General features: G+C 32.7%; 1 protein-coding gene across 7 annotated transcripts in view; it reads right to left on the bottom strand.

The window, feature by feature from the left end:
- KIAA1328 overlaps positions 1 to 16,136 on the bottom strand; it is a gene marked incomplete at its 5' end in the record, with an annotated part of 283,630 nt that overhangs the window by 180,177 nt on the left and 87,317 nt on the right. The window lies entirely within an intron of this gene.

Below are 16,136 nucleotides of genomic sequence, written 5' to 3'. Positions count from 1 at the left end.
CAATAAATAATTTAACCCAATTAAAAAATGGGCAAAGGATCTGCACAGATTTCCAAAAGAATATATAAATGGTCAAAAACCACAGAAAAAATGCTAAAATAATTATCCATTAAGGAAATATGAATCAAAAGCAAAATTACATGCACTAAGATAGCCACAATCAAAAAGACTAACAAAGGGAGTGGTTAAGCGAGTGGCTAACAAGGATGTAGAAAAAGTGAAACCATTCAACATAGCTAATGGGAATATAAAATTGTGTTGCCATTTTGGAAGACAATTTGGTAGTGTTTCAAAAAATTACACACTGAGCTTCTGTATACTCTCAAAAATATACCCAAGAGAATGAAAATACATGTCCACAAAAAATCTTATACATGCATATTCAGAGCAGCTTTATTGGTAACAATGAAAAAAAGCAACCTTGATGTTCGACAACTAATAAGTTAATAAACAAGGTGTGAACTAGATATATAATGGAATATTATTTGGCCATAAAAGACTGAAATACTGCTATTTGCTGAAAATCTTGAAAACGCCGTGTTCAATGAATGGGGTACACAACGAAAAGGTGCATTTAATATGATTTCACATATGTGAAATATCCAGAATAGGCAAGTCCATACAAATAGAAAGTAGACTGGGGTTGCAAGAGCTTGGGAGAGACAAAATGGGGAATAACTGCGAGATATGGGGTTGGAGGAAAAGATAATAAATATGTTCTAGAATGAAACTGTAGTCATGTTCGCACATCTTTGAGAATATATTCAAAAACTTTTAATTGTACACTTGAAAAGGGTGAATTTATTTTCTGTAAATTATATCTTAATCAAGTTGTTATAAAGAGCAAAGTAGAAATGATGACATTGGTAAAAATATTATTGCTTAATTTACACAGAAAGTTCCTAACATATTAAACATAAAGGGATTATAATTTTTTATTTAAAATTTGATTTTTGTCATTTATTTTGTTTAACATCAGATAAGTCAATGTGTCATTAATCAAAGCATCACCTGGGAATTTTCTTTATAGTGTGGTATAAAGAACATGGCAATCTACCCTGGGGTATCCTATCTCACAGTCCCTAAAACTTGAAAAATGCTGAACATGAAATTAATCAAAAAGGTCACCTAACTTCATGACGAAGTGTCTGGGAGACATGTTTCTAGCCAAGAAACATCTCATTGTGGTAATTTTCTCCCCAGGCTCCTTTTTTCTTCAGATCATTTTTGAGTCTCCCTCTTAACACTTACTTATGTATGCTGTTGGTGTAGGAATTACTGTTCAGTGGGATTATTCTATATAAATAATTTTACAACGGGTCATCATGATTAAGGGTGGAAGTAATATTTCTTAAATGTCAAAAATGGTGACTGGTTTCAGTATTCCTTAACATTTTCATAACCTATTCATTGCTTCTGGGCAGATTCCTATTCTAATAACTTTTCCCAATCATAACTGCATAAATAACCAATTGCTTCATTATTCTCATTATTAACCTTTAACAGAAAAGGAGCCAAAGATGGCTTATAAAAGAGGAACTGATTCACAGTGAAAGGATAGGTTACTATGCTTAGAGAATACATTAATTAGAAGAGCCTGTTGAATACCTGGTATCTTAACAACAGTAACAACAACAGCGTGAATGGTGGTCTAAATAATCTAATAGGTTTTCAAAGTTAATCTATGTTAGACAGGCTGGCTTTACATTTCCACGCTTTTTGTCAGCAAGCTTTTTTAAAAAAGGAATGATTTGTGGTAATCCCAGGAGTCTCTACCAGCTATTATGTATACAAAAAGAATTTTTTATTCTAGCTGTTACATAGGCAGTAATGTTTATAGTAGGTGAACATATTAGCCTGGTCACAGAATATGAATTTTACTCTGGAAAAATCAAGCACAATTATATAGCCTAGGAGTTAAATGTCAGCGTTTCAGACAAATTATAGGCAAATTCATTTAAATACATGCCATATAGCAGAATATAAAAACAAGTAGTCCTATCCTCATCAATTTTTTGTGTCTTTCCTGATTTTACCAGATTTCAAAATGACCTGCTTTTCCTTCCTCCTTAACACAATGGGACTGCAGTTCTCCATCTGGAGAGAGAATTATAAATGCTAGGAAAATGTGAGTAAAATGCCCTCTTTACTGATTTGGGGAGGGGCAGGGTTGTTAATGAAAAGAAGACATATTTGACTCAATCCTGGCCAAATGACAGGAAAGATTATGCAACAGATAAGGAAGATCAAACCTAACAAAAGGTATACACTAAAATTAACACTGGAATCTGTCTAAGCACCATTTAAAAACCACCATTTGTGATAAGTAGTCATCACAATCTCTTTTAAAGGCTTCATAGCATAAAATAAATAAATAAAAATTAATGTTAACATCACATGAAGACCTAAACATCCAATTAATGAACTGAAATGGCTATAGAAAATGATCATTTTGTAAAGTTTAAAGGTTTAACTCTAAAATATATTATATAGAAAAATAAAACAATGTTGGTACAGAATGAATGGGGAGATGAGATAAATAATAAAAACTGTGTAAAAGAAAAATCAGAGGTAGAGGAAAAAGGAAGGACCAGAGCCAGGGTATATTACCAGTCAGCTGTCAAGGTAGAAGAAAATTGTCCTAAACTGGAAGAATTCCTCTGGCCCAGCAGACTCCACCCCCATGTGCTGTGCCACTTTACCCTTGTCTCCAATGCTTGGGATACTTGGGTTTGGTACTTAGTAATGCTGACTTAATACAGAACCAAGTAAAGACAGGCATTTGTGAGAGGAGAAAAGTAAAATATAAAAAGTCTCCTTTATTTGGAACCAAGATTACTTATAAAATAGCTGAATCTTATTATGGGACACGGAAAGTACAAAATGAGTTTCAAATATCTTTTGATGCTAATACAAGAAAATGTCCAAAGACAAATAGATGGGGGCTCATTAAAGGAATAGGTGCTAGCCTAAAGGAGATTCTCATTAGCCAAATTTGAGACAATTTATACACTGAAATAATAATCTGCTAATTAATACCAAATTGAATAAATAACACACCAGCTCATAGAAATACTTCAAAAGGGGAGAAGAATGGAAACAAAAAAAATGCAAGTCCTCTTTACAGAAGAATTATTGATATTTTAACAGAAAGAAACACACAAATCTAGAATATGGGAAATTTTACAAATATTTAGTCTGAAAAAAAGCAAAGATCTGTACAAAAGAATACTAGATATTTACTTAAAATGAATTTTTAAAAATTATTCCAATATAATAATGAATTCAGGCAAGGATCATCAATGGACACCAAAACATTAGATGAAAGGTTAATAAATAAGATATTCAAACGGTATCAATATTATTTACTTACAGCAAGGAAGAAAATGTACCTTTAAAATGGTAAAATCTGGTGGTTATGCCTAAACAAATATCAATTTAGAATCACTAACAGTGGAAAAATGGAAATCATATGTCTTGTAATGTACGAAGTAAGCTTTCATCTAAGAAATAATCAATAAATATGTTTAATTGGAATCTAATAAAATCTGTAAACCTAAAACCTACTTCACAGAAATCAGAATAAAAGAACAAGTTAAATTTTCTCTCTCTTTGTCTCTCTCTCACACATATACACACATATACACACATATACACACATACACACACAAAAATCCAGAGTGTGGTAAAATTTCCAAAGTAATTGGCCTGAATTCTTCAACAAGTCAATGTCAAATGGGAAAAGGTTTGATGGGAGGTCCATTCTTGATGAAAAGACCAAAGATACAACCAAATGCAACCCATGAATCATGACTGAATCCTGGTTCATGAGAAAAAAGCTGTAAAAGATCCTTGGGCCAATTAGGAAAACTGGAATATGGACTCAGCGACAGTTGATACTATGAAATTACTGCTAGATTTCTTAAGTATAATCATGTAGTGTATAAAGTGAAATGTTTTTACTTTAGGTTACAAGTCTAAAGTATTTAGTGTTAACATGACACCTGTTATTTTCAAGTGGTTCTGAAAAAAAGAAAGCAAATAAAATTTTTATGTGTAAATTTACAAGTAAAAATATATTCATATATAAACTTATATATTACAATTATGTTTATATAAATTATTTATAAACAAATATAAATGTATATGTGAAAGGAAACAAAGTATATAGTTAAATATCAATAATTGTGGAATCTAGGTAATGGTAACTCATTGCAATATTCGTCAATTTTTCTACATATTTAAAAATTACTGTAATAAAAGGTCGCAAAAAAGCTTTTGTTGTTGTTGTTTGTGTTTTTGTTTTCCTACTATTACTCAATCTCTCTTGGTCTTCCTACTTCTACTATAAATTAATATGTGAGAAGTGAAAATGTAAGCATCAGGTTAATTCCTAAGAACTCTCTCCAATTCTTTCCTTCTTGGCCCTTAAGTCAGGTGACAACCTATTACTGTCTGCTCATCACATGATCTGAAGATATATTCAATAGAACCTGTCCTTTAAGCCAGAAAGAAGCACATGCAAGGCAACAATAAAAAGGTCATGCAAAAAGGGCTTAAAAAGTTTTCTCCTAATCATTTAACAAATGCTTTCTGAATACTGTGTAACAGGCCTAAGTAGTACAAGGCACTGATATAGCTGAAGAAAAGGACAGACTGAAGTGTCTTGATTCAAACATTAATTCTGGTACTTGGTAACACTTTAACTTTGGGCAAGTAACTTATACAACAGAAAATGAGTTCTTGATAAAGTCAAACCTGGTTCCAAGATGATGTGGTTAGCAGATCTGGACAAGAATTTCTTAAACTGTGATCTGTGCAGGAGTACAGCCCACTGATAAAAGTCCAATGTCAAAACAGAATATTTAACCAGCTCCTTTTGAGCTAAGTCTCTCCCTTGTTTCTTATAGAGTTGCAAAGCCAGATGGGGCAAAAACTGACTTGGAACTGAGATGTGAAGGTATTTAATTCCTTTTTGCTCTAGGTGTTTAGGGAACCATCTACACAATGGAAACCCAATAGTTATTTCTCTAACCTTAAAGAAAAGAACACATATTTGAAAGTTTATATGCAGATATCCTAAAAAGCAGGCTAATCAAAGTGTCAGATTGATCAGTCCTTTGATTTCTTTTTAAGATAGTTTTCTTGTAACATACTACTGTAAAAGAATACAAGTTCTCAAGTATTCACTGTGAACATTAAAGAAAAGGTTGCAAAAGCATTTCTACTGAAAGCCATGCATTTTTCCTTGCTTCTAGCCTGCTTAAACATTTCTCTTTTATTTAAAATTACCATATTTCAACAAGAACCAAAGTAGAACTATTTCCCCATTTGTAAAGGCTACTTTAAATCAAATCAGCCATTTATGAGCTGTAGGAACTAGCCTAGAATCATGGAAGAAAAAGTTATCACAATGCTTTGCCTGTGAAGTTTCTTTGTAAGGTAAACTTCGTAAACAATGATCAACACTTTAAAATTTCCCATTTCAAAAAGGAACTCCTGATAGTGCAGACCAATAAAATCTGTCTATATGCTAAGCTCTCTACATCCTGAAAGGTGCTCAGTGAGGTTGTGTGAATAATGCTTTGTGAGTTTTACAAGCCCTGGCCCTGAGGAATAGAGCTCCTTGGAGAGGCATCATCTCATTTTGTTCCCCATCTTCAAGAAGAGATTTGTTCTTGCATTAAATTAAAACTCTTCAAGAGCTTTCAGTTTTAATGCATGTGATATCTGTTCTCTCTTCATAGCCTATATGTGTCTATTTTAACTATTTATGCTGCTGTGTGGAATCATTCATTTCTGAGCAGAATTTAAAAGGTCCAAACTAAGTAACCCAGTGGCATTGTGTGTTCCTCAAATATTACATCTTCCAGCTACATCATTTTTGTTTGTCATCTTCCTCTTCTTCAGATTCCTTATCAGCCTTCTCTTCTAAAAGACAGATGGTACTACCATCTTCTGTTATCACAATTAAATGATTATCACCAGGAACAGGTGCTAGAATATCTATAGATGACTCAGTATAAACTATCTGTGGGTATGGTGCCTCTAAGTACTTTAAAGATATTGGTTTTAATTCTCATCAAAAGAAAAAACCCTCATGAGGTACTGTTATTAGTCTCATTTTACAAATAAATCTACAACACAGAATAGTTAACAACTGATGCAAGGATATTCTGCCAATGAGCTGGGATGTGGAGGACACCAGTGTTTCTTAAAATGTAATACACAGAGGAATCACCTGTGGATTTTCTTAGCGGATTTTGATCTAGTAGATCTCAGGTGGGCCCAAAACTATATTTCTACCAAGCTACTAAGTGATGCTGATGCTACTGGTCTAGGCAGCACACATTGAATGTACAGATCATCGCTGAGAATCCTATTCCATATCAGTGAGAGGAGGCCCCCTCCCATTCCTTCATGTTGAAGTACCATGCTTTATCAGATTACTTTGCTTCTTCCTTTTAATCCATCCTTAGATGCCTGTGGGTTTGTTTTATCTGTTTTGGTTAACTGTTTGAGAAGGAAGCACGTAGAAAACAAAATATGAGATGCAAAATAACCCATTTTCTTCCTTAAAAGGAGACTATATTCTGAACTTTCAAAGTGGTATCATATTTCTACTGTGTTTGACTACAGAAATATAATAATTAATAAATATCACTAATAGGGCTTAATAATTTATACTGGGGAAAGAGTCCATGGGAAAAAATAAACAATCACATTTTTCATCTCTTACTTTCAAGTAGATATCTACCTTTTACCTTTCCTGGGCATACTTTAAGTTTACAGCATGATTCATGAATTCAGCCCAATGCTGCCAGACCATTAGCTATGGCCTTTGGGAACAACATTCTCACACCAGAGCTGCATAAATTTTTTAATGCGGCATTGAAAATATCACCTAATATTAATAATTCTAAGTAAAAAAATCAAATTCCTTAAAGTAGTATCAATACTAGAGTGAAAGGGAAAAGAATACTTATACACTGGAATCATATTTAACATATTAAGGTCAAATTGGAAAAAGTAGTAAGAATATCTCATTATTTTCCTCTTTGAAAATGACTGAGACTACTGAACACAAATATAAATTACTGCTCAGAGAAAAATTAAATAACTTCAGTGTGGAAGTTTATTATCTCAACTCAGCAAATGCTAGAAAGGCTGAAGGTAATAAAGCATTTTATGAACAACTTCATTTCACTGGTTCCTAATATAATTGAGCTTATATGGACTATTTAGCAGAATGATATTAAAAAAATTGATAAAACACCAGATTATTTGCCTAACCCTGCATTTAGGAAATGTTACAGAGAAAGATCCAAAAATACTCAAGGAGAAAAGTTTTCCAGTATTACTAAGATCAAGAACTTAGTTTTTGATTTACTGTTTTACCACTATTGACTACAAACTAAATTAATCCAAGAAGCAACATTTAAAAGAACAAGCCTCAAGGCCTTGGATTTTATTATATTAGATCAACAACAGAGATTTAGACATACTAAAAAATTCAAAGTAGTGAACAGAATAGTTAAAGTCAATGATTTCTATTCCAGTTTTTAAATATGTGGGTGTGTGACTGCTTAAGCAAATCTGCTAGGAGGCAGAATATTTGCACATTTAGTCTCTGTCTAGTGGTGATTTTTCTTGAAAAGTAAGTCTGAGTTAAATCAGCTCACCCATTTTTACAGTAAGACGGAAAAACATTTTTTTTTTTTTTTGGACTAAGGCAAGGCATGTAAATACAACAGGATGTATTCAGAAAGTGAAGTTCATGTTAGCAGACAGAAAAGAAAATTTAAATTAAAAATAAAATAAGTGTAGTGGATTTTTGATTCTAGACAAGATGGAGTAATATAGTTCTCCCTATTCCTCTTATTAAGTACAGCTAAAACTCATGGACATCACATACAAAACAAACATGACTCTGAAAAACAGAAAGAAGAAGGCAAACTGGCCAGGGGCATTAGATTAAACTTGTGCAGGGACAAGACAGCAGTAAGTAGCTTGTTTTTTGTTTGTTTATTTTTGCTTCATTCCTGTAGTGGGAGCTGGAGAAGAAGTCAGTCAACAACCCAGAAATGCCAATTGGCAAAGACAGGGAAAACAAATAAATAAAAGAATTAAAAGAAAGAAAAGAAACCTAGTTAGAAACTTTTAGACAAGAAATGCCTTACTTCAGCCAGACACCACAGAAAAAACTGCAACCCCTACCCCTAGACTTTCAGGAATCCCTTTCACTGTGCCCATTTTTTTTTTTCTCTCTCTCAAGAGTGATATCAAAGAAGACTGAATTGGAGCAAACAACTTTAATCCTGACTTTTGCCTTTACCCTCATGATTGTCAGTGGAGGCTTCCTGGGGAACCTGGAGTTCTACTCCCATCTAATATAGCTTTAATGAGTGTCCCTCTTTGCAAGGATAGGATGGGAGGAAGCTAAATGGGAAGACAAGACTTTCATTGCTAATAAGCAGCAAACAGTGAAAGTCATCTGGGAAGCACCTGCCCTTTTCAGCCAGAGTAGTATCTGCAAAGACCTAGTAGATAGCTGAACTTCCACTCCTGTCCACTCCCTGCCCCTAATAGCTATAAGATGCCCAATCACAAGTGTCAAAGAAGGGCAAATAGGTACCCTGAATTTTTACCCCACAATCTGGAAGTAATAAAGCAGAGCCTTTTCTTCATTGATTGGTGTATTGCTAGAAAGATTCTGCTAAAAGAGATGATGTAAATGAGACTATAACATAGTACTCCAAGTGTCTAGGGCATAGTTAAAAGCGATATGCTATACCAAGAACCAAGATAGTATCAATTTGAATGAGAAAAGATAATCAACAGAAGCCAATACTGAAATGACACAGATGTTGGAATTATCTGAAAAAGATTTTAAAGGAGTCATCACAAAATATTTCAATGAGTAATTATGTACGCTTGAAACAAATGAAAAAATAGAATGTCTCAGCAAAGAAAAAGGAGATATAAAGAACAAATGGAAACTTTAGAACTGAAAATTACAATAACCAAATTAAAAAGGTTATTGGAGGGCTCAACAACAGAATGGGGAGAACATGGGAAACAATGAAGTTAAAAATACAATGATTAAACATTACCCAGTATGAACAAAAAACAAAGTAGACTAAAAAAGAAACAAACAAAACAACAAAAGCAGAGCCTAAGAGACCACTCAGACAATAACTAAAGTTTTAATGTCTATGTCATTGGAATAACAGGGAAAAAGCAAAAAGAAGTAGAACTGGAAAAGTATTTGAAAAAACTAACAGCTAAAAATTTCACCAAAAATTTGGCAAGAAAAGCTGAACAAATCCCCCAAAGGATTATTCCATTGAAATTCATGTCAAGAAACATGATAATCAAACTTCTGAAAACTAAATACAAAAAAAAAGTAAAAGCAAGAGAAGCAGCACTATTTAAAGGGAAAAAATGTAAAACAACATGAATTTCTCATCACAAAATAAGAAGGTCAGAAGGAAGCAGCAAAACACTCTTTCAAGTGTGAAAAGAACTGTCAAGGCAGAATTTTATACCCAGAAAAAATATCCTTCAGAAACAGAGAAATTAAGAAATTATCTGGTGAATGACAACAATGAATTTATTGCCACTATATGGAGTTAAAAGAATGTCTAACTCCCTAAATAGGAAGGAACTGAAGAAGAAAGGTATTTTGGAACATCAGAAAGGAAGAAAGAATAGAAAGAGCACAAATATGAATAGATATTTTCCTCCTTCTCTCGAATTTCCTAAATTATGTTTGACAGGTGAAATAAATGAAATTATATTTACCTACTATCCAACGTAGGTAAGGAAAAAAACATAACTACAGAGTTAAAAAGCAACTGCATCTAGAAACAAAAAATTTACTCATATTTAGGTACATCTTATTTCCCTGAAAAGGTATATTCCACAATGATAGTTTAAAATATCCTCAACTCTCACAATTACCATCTCAATACATTGTTACTTCAGGTCTTGGCCCTCAATAAATGTTGAAAGAATGAGTAAATGAATGGTTGCTTTCTAAGACAAACTTCTCCACTTGTGTTCTTGATTTTCTCATCTTCTTTATCTATATTCAGGACACTGTCCCATATATTACTTTGATATGATTTCACTAATTTTTGGCTACTGCCTATCACCTTCAACTAAGCATATCCAAAGAAAAGTCTTTTTTTGAAGCTTTCTTCTCAAGTTAACAACATTTCTTTCTCCACACATTATTATAAAAACTCTGAAAAGATTAATACATACTCATGGTCTCTATTTTCTCATTTCCAATTTACTTTTTGCTCAATACAATTTGTTTTTCTATCTCTAATTCCATTTACATTGTATTCCTGACAAAGTATTCTCTAACATATTTTTAAATGTACCAATCTGATTTCAGGTTTCATCCTCCTCGACTTCGTTCTCCTTCAAAGGATGTCTTCTCCTGGTTCCAAAGTTATAGGTCCATTCTGCTTCTTCCTTACTGAATGTTCCTTTTAAAATATCACTGACTTCCTTTAATTTCCTTCCCAGGAAATGTAGACATTCCTTCTTATAATGTCCTAGAACCCATCTGACTTTTATTGCCTCCTCCATAACCTTATATTCTACCATAGCTTAAAATTCAATATATATGCTGGTGATCCCCAAATTTCTATTTCTTAGGTATACAAGAAAAGCAATGTGATTGATATAAGGTTCTATAGTAGTCCCATGTTGAAAACAAGATTATTATCTAATATAGTATGTACACATACTTGGCAACAGTGAGTTTGTATAATGGAGGTAAGAAAATTGATAAACCTTTAATTCCTCTAATCATTTTCAATATCTTCAAATCAAAATGTTGGATTTTTACATTTAAATAATTAATGCTCAAAAAAAGTTTTAACTTCTTATTTTCAGAGCATCATCATAATATTGTTGAATGATGTCACTTTTTATAAAGAAAATGCTAATTCATGCTCATTTCATTTGAAGAAAAGATGAAATTTGGGGCTGGGGATGTGGCTCAAGAGGTAGTGTCTGGCATGCGTGCAGCCCGGGTTCTATCCTCAGTACCACATACAAACAAAGATGTTGTGTCCGCCGAAAACTAAAAAATAAATGTTGGAAAATTCTCTCTCTCTCTCTCTCTCTCTCTCTCTCTCTCTCTCTCTCAAAAAAGAAAGAAAGAAAGAAAAGACGAAATTTACTTTATTAGAGAATAATATCTCATGATTAGTTCCTGACTTGATTATCCTTTGAAGTGAATCCAAAAATGGCATCTGGTATAATACAATTAATTAATTTAGGATAACCTATAGACAATAAAGAAGAACTCACACCAAATAAAATTAAGGACTATGTTACCCATCAAAATAAAATTTCTTCTTTTTCTCTGACATCAATAAGACTTTAGTAATATTTGGCTTTCTAACACCCAAATGACTTGTTTTCAAGTGCTATCTATATTACTCACACAATAATTGTTTTTAAATGATTAAGGACCAACAAAAAATATGTTAAATAATTTACCACATTGACCAAAATCACTGATATGGCCTAGTTACTAATAGAATAAAGAATATAAACACTACATTACTTTATTGGCAATGTTTTTCATGATCAAGCAGCTTATTCCTTGATAATGAAATTAGTTGTACACTTAAGTGAAAACCACAAGCAAAATTTTAGTTCTTTGACACAAGGCAAATCATAAGTTAGTTTACAATGACTTTCATTATAAGAGCTTGTACTAATTATCTGCCACTCAATCTGAATATACAAGTACAAAACAGGTGCTTTGTGCATCTTGGTTAATATTGTTAGCTCCTTCAATTTTGACCAAGAGTTTATGTAAAGATGTTGATGGGCCCTGATACCTGGACCCAGGGAGCAGTTTATATAGCACTGCAACAAATCCTGATAGGGTTCAAGGAAGTTAATTTGCTTCAGCATTATTTGTAGGGCTTCTTCAGTGAGTAAAATTTGGGAATGGTTTATCTCTAGGAATTTGTAGAGAATTTAAAAATGTATGTCTTTGTCATTTTAATTGCCTGTTATGTGTCCTTTTTATTAAGGAGTCAAGATAATGTAGCTAAAAACACTCATTCCCCAGAATACATATAATGTCCTCACAGCTATGTGCTCCAATTTTCAAAATTCAAAAGAGATCAATTAAAAGTGAAATGCAAGATCTACTGGGTAGCCCAATACTATGTGACAGGAAGGATTATTCCTCCTACTAAAAATTGTTCTGGGTTTTGTTTTCTCATTTAAAAATATATTTAGATTGCAAAATTAAAACAAATAAAAGTAACACTGCATAATTTAGCTGTAGTTTTCTACCAAATTGCTTATAACTGTAACCATAAAATGATAATAATTTACCATATGTGCAGCTGCAAAACTATGAAAAGCACTGGTCAGTGCTACTGCAAAATGTGAACCTACTACCCCCCCTGGTGCTCGTGGAACTGAATTGCAATAAAATTAAAAGTCCCATTTCTCCAGCAAAGTGTGAAATTTCATATATAGTCAATTCTGCTATAACGCTTGTTATGAAAATTTAAATTTGTTTCAGTGCCTTGTATTTATTTGGAAACAATTTGAGTCCAATGTATCACTATGAGATATACCAGATGCAGGTGGAAAACTACACCCAGCTGACCCAAGTCCAGTAGGAATATACAAAATATGTACCCACAGGAATTATACCTCAAATGTCTGCCAGGTACCTTCGTTCACGTCATGCAATGAGCCATACCCACTGACATCTGATGTTACAATTTTTCATCCAATTTCAATAATCTTTCCACTATCATTTCACAATAACTTTAGCTGAGTTAAATATTCACTTTTCAATGTTCACTTTTACAAGTACCATATTTATTTTTCATTTAATATGTATAAAATTAGGCTATCATTTTAATTAGGTCTTTCTCTTTTTAAAAAAAGTCTGAGAAACTTTTGCATGCTAGACCCATTTTTGGCATGATTTTGCAGAGTATGGCGATTTTTTAGGAATATATATGTCTCTTTATAGCCAAACTGACTGCATAATAAATAAAAAAATTTAAGTGTCTCTAGTACATAGGTGTATAAGATCAAAGTAATTATGAATAATATCCAAATTTTGTGATTTTAAAAATGTGTTTTATATGTCCATTTCTATAAGAGTATTACTGACCTTTCCTATCTCACTTAGAAAGGCTATCTTCTCAGTTAGACCTCTAGAAGTATTCAGGAGAAAATATTAATTTATGTGAATCTGTGTATGTAAAATATATTTTAACATATATTAAAATACATAAATTTTAAAACTTTCACTTTTCCCATCCAAGCTGTTAGTCATACCATATAGTTTGTGCCCCTCCTTTGAGAACCAAGATCTTTCCAAAAGTCTGAGGTGAATAAAGGATCAACTGACAAAAAAACAGGAAGATTCTTTGTGTTCATACGTCATTCAAAAACTTAAGTCAAAAGTTGCATAAGAAAAACAATCTCTCCATTAGGAAGTAAGAATGGATAAAAAATACAAACAGTCCACAAAAGCTATTTTTGTAAATAAAGAATTTTCTCATAGGCTTTCATTTTCTGAAAAATACCAGCATTTCATTCAGACAAAAGGGAAGGCAAGATAAAACCTTTAAGAATCCACAGTCCCTCACTTAGTTAATACTCTTTCTTATATCTAATGCTTCCTAATTATGTCCATCTTTCTCAACTGCATATCTTTCTTATCAACTTCAACATAAGTAAGAAGTTTGTCTATACTGGATTTAACCTTTCCACATTGTCAACAGGCCATTAAAAAAAAAAAAAAAAACTTACTGTCCTGTGAAAAGTCTAAAAGTGTGGTCAATGAACATTAGCATAGGTACCACCATGAAGCTCCTAAGAAATGTCAAATTCTTGGCCTTGCTCCATGGAGGTCACAGTTTGCACTTAACAAGCCTTGATAGGTGACTGAAGAAAATATCTGGGCTTCAGGAGGATTGGTGAGAAGCCTTAGACTAATCTACTATAATAGAAGTTCCAGGTTCAATTTCTGCCCATCTTACATTTCTATAGCATTAAGAAAAGCAGTTTTTGTTTTGCCAAAGTCATATTTTTTATAGGAAATTAACTGGAAAGCTTATTTTTAAAAATATGTGTTATTCTGTTGGTCTAATCTTATTGAAACACAAACTATATGGATCATCATAAATTACAAATGCTCAAAATATTTACTTCAAAAGATAATAAAATAAAATTAGTAAAATGTCTAATTATTAATTCCTAAAACAGAAGTTTCTTATTTCAGTACATATGAAATTGATATTTTTTCATATACACATGCAAAACAGCAGACATTTGTTCAAAAAAACCTCTATTAATCATCCCAATAAATGTAAAAGGCATTTAACAAAATTCAACATCCTTACAAACTCTCAACAAATTAGGCATATAAGAAATATATACCTCTACACAATAGAGGCCATGTGTGAAAAGCCCATGGCTAACATTGTACCTGTATTAGTCAGCTTTGTGTCACTATGACAAAATACCTGAGAAAAAAATCAACTTAATGGAGAAAATATTTCTTTTGGCTCACAGTTTCAAAGCCATAGTTGATTTGCCCAGTTGCTTTTAAGCCTGTGGTGAGGCAATACATCATGGCAGAATCACGTAGTAGAGGAAAGCTGCTCAGCTCAAGTAGCCAGGAAGCCCAGAGCATGCTTTTATAACAAAGCCCTTCCCTCAGACCCACTGAACTATAAATCCATAAATGAATCTATTCATGCAGTCTGAGCCCTGATGATCCAAAGGGCCCACCTATAAATACTGTTGCATTGGGGAACCAAGACTTCAACACATAGCTTTTGGTTGATGTTTAAGATCCAAACAGTAACAAAACTCAACAGTGAAAAATTGAAAGCTCTTCCCCTAGGATGAGGAACAAGACAATGATGCTCACTCTAACCACTTCTATTCAATATAGTACTGAACATTCTAGCCAGATCAATTTGACAAGGAATAAAAGGCATACAAACAGGGAAGGAGGAAGTGACAATGTCTCTGCTGATAGAATTATATTTAGAAACTTCTAAAGATGTCACTGGAAAACTGTCAGAACTGAAAAAAAATTCAGTAAGGTTGTAGGATACAAAATCAATATATACAAATGAGTAGCACTTCTTTACATTAACTATGAACTATCTGAAAAAGAAATTAAGAAATCAATCCCATTTACAATAGCATCAAAAAATAAAATACTTAGAAGAAAATTTAACCAGAGATGAAAATAAAACATTGATGAAAGAAATAGTTGACAACACAACTAAATGGAAAGAATTAATATTGTCAAAATGTCCATACTATCCAAAGCAATCTACCAAGAACACAATGGAGAAAGGATAGTCTCTTCAATAAATGGTGTTGAGAAAACTGGATATTCACATGCATAAGAATGAAATTAAACCCTTAACTCACATCATATAGAAAAATCAACTCAAAAGTGGTTAAAAGACAAAGGTAAGACCTGAAACTATAAAACTACTAGAAGAAAACATTGGAGAAATGTCCTTCAATCCCCCAATCTGAGCAAAGATTTCTTAGACATTATTTCAAAACAGGAAGCAAAAGCAAAAATATATAAATGAAATTACATCAAACTAAAAGCCTACTGAACAGTAAACAATAAAGAGACAAACAACAAATTGGGAAAAATATATTTACAAACCATATATCTGATAAAGAGCTAATAGCCAAAATACATACAAAACTCAACTCAAAATGAAAAAAAAAAAAAGAGCGCCTAATTATAAAAATGTGGCAAAGGACCTAAATAAGCATTTCTCAAAAGAAGACATAGGGGCTGGGGATATAGCTCAGTTGATAGAGTGCTTGCCTCACACACATAAAGCCCTGGGTTCAATTCCCAACACTGCCCCCCCCCCAAAAAGAAGACAAATGGCCAACAGATATTTAAAAAAAAAATGCTCACCATCCCTGATTATCAGAAAAATCCAATTAAAACCACATGAGACATCGCCTCACACCTATTAAAATGGCAGCTATGAAAAATAAATACTGATGAGGATGTGGAGAAAAGGTAACCTTTGTGTACTGCTGATGAGAATGTAAATTATTAATACAACCAAACT

The sequence above is a fragment of the Spermophilus citellus genome, assembly GCF_964194105.1.
Source record: "Spermophilus citellus genome assembly, chromosome: 12".
Classification (NCBI taxonomy): domain Eukaryota; kingdom Metazoa; phylum Chordata; class Mammalia; order Rodentia; family Sciuridae; genus Spermophilus; species Spermophilus citellus.
The sequence above is the reverse complement of the archived record's forward strand: the minus strand, read 5'-3'. Positions and strand labels throughout refer to the sequence as shown.